This window comes from Girardinichthys multiradiatus, chromosome X (genome assembly GCF_021462225.1).
Source record: "Girardinichthys multiradiatus isolate DD_20200921_A chromosome X, DD_fGirMul_XY1, whole genome shotgun sequence".
NCBI classification, from domain to species: Eukaryota; Metazoa; Chordata; class Actinopteri; order Cyprinodontiformes; family Goodeidae; genus Girardinichthys; species Girardinichthys multiradiatus.
The window spans coordinates 17,797,165-17,802,440 of record NC_061817.1 but is presented as its reverse complement, the minus strand read 5'-3'; the positions used below and the strand labels follow the sequence as shown (position 1 = coordinate 17,802,440).

At 43.9% G+C, this 5,276-nt stretch overlaps 1 long non-coding RNA gene across 1 annotated transcript; it reads right to left on the bottom strand.

The window, feature by feature from the left end:
- Positions 1–490: 490 nt before the first annotated feature.
- LOC124862210 lies at positions 491–3,811 on the bottom strand. The gene is made up of 2 exons (XR_007036887.1): positions 3,637–3,811; positions 491–2,876 (listed from the first exon to the last, which is right to left on the bottom strand). It is a non-coding gene; the product is annotated as an uncharacterized LOC124862210 (long non-coding RNA).
- Between the last annotated feature and the right edge of the window lie 1,465 nt (positions 3,812–5,276).

The window sequence follows — 5,276 nt, the reverse complement described above, 5'->3', positions numbered from 1 at the left end:
GGAGCCAAGTTGAAGAGTTATGTCTGCTCGCCACCAAGGAGACGTGCGCATTGTATCCCTCCATCCAGTGCTCCTGCTGGAAATCCGTTTGGTAAAGGCCACCATGTTGGAACACAGTGTTTTTGTTCAAACAGTGATGTCATGGGGAGTTAGCTATTACTCCTCCTCTTCCTGGGCTGGGTTAGGTGCAAGTTTAAGTACAGTAAAGAGTCCATGTTCATCCATGTTTCACTTCAAGGCTGGGATCTCAACATTACCAGGCCACACCTGCATTTATACACCATATTAGTCCATAAATATTTGACTGCAGTTGGATGAATGATTGTAGCGTAAATGCTTTTGAGTGGTTTGTATGGCTTAAAAGCACAATAAAGATTCAGCCTATTTACATCATACGTCTTAGAGGACAAAACACCAGAGGCAGAACCTATGGAGGTTATCAGGAACATATTAGGAAAAACAGACAACTAAATGAAGAAGCTGGGAGAAATATTAGCAGAGGAGTTTAATTACTAGTATGGAAAACAGGTGAGTCTAATTAGCAAACAGGTTTCTGCTGTGAAGGAATTTAGAGGGTAAGAACAGAGAAAGGAGACAGGGAAAATAAGACAAATCTGGGAAAGGTAAACTAACAAAACATGGCCAAATTATATTATTAGATAACTCAAAAATAATTACTGTAAATCAAGAGAAATACAGAAAACAGAAAGAAATTACATGGAACTTAACTAAACAATAGAATCTACAACAATACAAAACAAACCCAAAATGACATGGAACTTAAGCCCTTCGTAACATGACAAATATTTGGCTTTTTGTACTCAGCGGTTTTAAAACGTTTAGGGTGATCCCTTTATATAACTGAACTGAAATAAAAAAAAACATGCATGTGAAATGGTGGACATTGTGTGCATCGACTTATCTATTCATAAAATTGGTTACAGCCATTCATGGTTTGTGGCGCTGTTCTTGGTGCTGAAATTTTTATCTATCTATCTATCTATCTATCTATCTATCTATCTATCTATCTATCTATCTATCTATCTATCTATCTATCTATCTATCTATCTATCTATCTATCTATCTATCTATCTATCTATCTATCTATCTATCTATCTATCTATCTATCTATCTATCTATCTATCTATCTATCTATCTATCTATCTATCTATCTATCTATCTATCTATCTATCACGTCTTTCTGTCCTTGTGGTAGGGTCAGGCTCCCACACAATCAAAAAGCCTATCCTTAGTGGACACAAAGCAAAATGATCTTTTTCCCGACATATCGGATGGTCGTTTAAGGTCGAGCTGTTATCGATTTGTGCTTGCAAGCTTCCCCAGTTCAGTCTGTCCAATAGGTGAGAGGAGCTGAATCTACGGGTCACCCTTAAATCTGGATATGCAACATCACTGCCCGTTCACTGGCGCGCGTTAGTGTGTGTGTGTGTGTGTGTGTGTGTGTGTGAACGGCTGTGCATTCACACGCCTATATGCGGAGTCAATCAAGTAGATCTCTTAATACAATTTTGCCCTATGAAGAAGAAGAAGAAAATGATGATGATTATGATGATGTGAGGTTCGGCCTTCCTCTCCACTGACGCTTCACGTAACGTGGCAACAGCCCTTTACAGAAGGTGCACACTGTGACAAATGACATCACTCTTTGCATCTTTCCTGGAGATATCCTAAATAAGCCAAAAAATTGAAGAGCTTTAACAAAAAATTTGATTTTCTCGTATTGTTATTCCCCTCTTCCTTCTTCTTTGTGTTGCATCTGAAAACATACATGCAGGGTGCTTCGGCTTTAGTGCAGAGCATGTTGCTTGCTGGTCACACCTTGGAACGAGCACTAATGTTTTGGTGATGGGGTGAAAAAAGTAGCCTCGAGTAGAGGAGAGAGGAGAGTGAGGAAAGAAGATCCTCGACTCACTTTCAGGGAGGGAGGGGGGAGAACGAGCTCTCTTCGTCCATTAATTTCCGAACGTCTGTTACTAAGAATAGCCTCTCCCCTCCACCTTCCCTAACAAACACATGCAGACCTGCGCTCTCGCACTGTGACGCGCATCTTTTTTCATCTTCTCCTTTCTATTACACGCTCGCGTGCGCGCGCTGTCATTGCCAGCTCGTATTGCAGCTGTGTCTTTTGCAGGAACTGCATGATGCCAACATCAGCCACACATCCATGCACGCACATCTGGATTATAATAAGCGCTTACCCTAGTATAGACATTATGAAATGTGTAACACCACTCTTCTTTTTACATTACCTGAATATTTTACGCATTACTGGGGTGGCTCAAGTGAAATGGGCGCGTCTATACCGCAGCCATCTATCCGCACCTGAGTAGAAACAGGCAATGAACGAAGAACGAAGCGTCCAGCCGTGGCATGCGTGTGCAAGTTGCGTGCGTCATGCGCCGTGCCCGCAGAAAACGGAGTTTAGTCAAACTGATATTGCGGGCGGTTTGTTTAATCGACTTGATATTTACAGAGAAAAACATTCGACCCCCTTCCCATTCTGTTTCTTTTCTGTCCATTCACCAATCGATCTGTCTCAATATCCATCCATAGGTTCGTTCGTCAGTTTGTCCATCTCCTTCTCCCCTTGAGGGCTGCTGGGTGAGAAGAGAGGAGGCCCGTTCCAGTGTGTGTGTGTGTGTGTGAGAGAGAGAGAGAGAGGGCGCTCTTCCAGGACATTTGGGCTCATCGGTGCGGACCCAAGACTGTTCGGGGTGGGGATGGTGAGGGACTTTTTTTTCTCGGCACCTCCTCGAACGGCCGAACCTAGATCATGAGAGGGTGTGAGGCGGCGAAGAACAGCCTTGTCTTTGACGACGCCGTCCCTTTCCCTCCGCTTCTAGATTGGATGTTCGCTGCAGGTGAGGGATTGAAGAAGACAATGTGGTTGCAACGAAGACGATAAGAGGATGCTTCTGAATTCGTTTGATGAAAAAGAACAACAGTACTTTTTCGTGCAACAATGACAGCGGCGCTCCTAAGGAAAACGGTATTTTTCCAACATTTTATCTCAAATTTGGATAATGCGATCTGAATTCAGACTTGAGATTGACAAATGTCACATTTTTTCTGGTGTCAAGGCTTGTCAGAGCGCACTTGTAAAGCAGCTGTAGGGTGATCGGAGCCACATTATTGCCGCCCGCTGTATCAAACATTGCGGATGTTCCAAAAATAAATAAATAAATAATCCTGGCTCTCCCTCCTTTTTCCAATGCCTTTTTTTAATATTAGGAACCCATTGCGATAACGGCAATATCTATTTTTAAAATCACTTTATATATTGGAGCCCACATCTCACGGATTTTTACCCCAAATTCTAATGTAAGAGTGAAGAAATGAAGCGTCCAGTAAGGTGCGGGGACATCTGGTGCGCTCTGATCCAAGCATGAACCATAAAGAAGAACATGAAACATTCATGTTTAACTCGATAGTCTCCCCATGAGCTCATGTTTGGAGGCGAATCCTACTTTTTATGGACATAAAATAGACTGAGACAACCCACAGCACTACCCTACAGTGCAACCAGTCAGCCAACCGACAACACATTTAATTTCCTCACACCCACAGTTGGCCTTTGGCAGAGGCACACAGAAGAAGGAGACACCGAAGGCTTACATGGGCGTCCTCGTCTGCTGAAGCCGGTAGATGCAGGTGTTGATCGGCAAGCTTGCAAGGCAACCCCCGTTGTGCATATAAGACGTTCGGATCCAGATGATATGTAATGTTGTGTGGCCACACAGCTGAGCATTGGTCTCCTTATCCGCTGTTTCGTGAAGACGGGCGTCCAAGATCGGTGTCCACTGAATGGCGCGGTTCGGAGATGAGATGCCGGCCAGGTACGGTGGGGGGCCCGGTGGAGGAGGAGGACCCGGGGGCCGCGGCGGCAGCAGGCAAGGTGGACCCCATGGACATGGCCACGGCCATGGGCACGGCCACGGCCACGGACCACCTGGAGGACCTGGGGGCCAGAGAATGTACAAGCAGTCTATGGCGCAGAGAGCCCGCACAATGGCCCTCTATAACCCCATCCCTGTGCGCCAGAACTGCTTTACTGTCAATCGGTCCCTGTTCATTTTCAGCGAAGATAACTTCGTGAGAAAATACGCCAAAAAGATCACCGAATGGCCATATCCTTTTGCTGGCGTTGTGTAGTGAGTAAACGTACATGTTGCAGGCCCTGCCAGTAGGTAGGTCTAATGTGTAGACGGCCGTGATTGAATATATATATATATATATATATATATATATATATATATATATATATATATATATATATATTTGCTGCAGGCTTTGTATTACATTGTATTACATAACAAAGGTGTAACAACCGGATCCATCTATGTGAGGTGGCCGAGAAAAGGCTGGCTATGCAATTTTCAGGTAATTAAGAGGAGGGTGGGGGGCTGTTGATCCCCACTCTTTTCCTTTTGGTTTCACGCAGGATTTGCTTGATATACCTGTCTGTGTGAGGTGTGTGAAGTGTGAGCATGATAGGGGTGGGAAGTTTGGGGAGGGAGGTGTCTAGGGGGCGCAGCTGGTTGCTGATGTCAGCATGTGCAGTAGGCCCAACGCCTAGTACAGAGATGTTGCAAAAGGAAGTGGAGTGAGGGGAGGTGAGAAGTAGAAGGAGTGGGAAAGACGAAAATAGGCACTATATTGGTGTAAATGTGTGTTTGGGTGAGTGTGTCCTTGCTGAACACACACTCCTATCAGCGTGATGCAGGTGTCTTTATAGATATGATGTGCACAAGACACGTCTGTATGGTATATTAACTTGAGTATTAAATCGTGATTGGAGTTTTTCCCCCCATATTTTGAGACTTTTTGCTCTTAATCGGGCAAGATGCAGGCGTTTCTGAATTAATTTCATCATTTAAAAACTGCCTGTATGACTCTGTAGCAAGCAGCAGCAAATTATTTCCATCAACCTCCTGCATTTCAGTTTTCCTACACAATTCATGCAAAAAGCAGCAGGTGAAATGAAGGTTTTCTTGTCCATTTTATCGGTCGGAACTTAAAAAAAAAAATTATACATTGTCAGGAAGGGGAATTGAAGTAATGATTGTGCTGATGCTCAACCCATGACATAACTGCACACACTAATTGGTCTCTTCTGGTGAAATGCAGAACCAACAGAGCCTCCGAATCATTATTAAATAGCAGATGTGTTGGTGGAAGAAGATGTTGTACCCAAAATACTGTGAGGAGGTCAAAAAACTCCAACATAAAATGGTTATTAAACAGCACACTTGGAC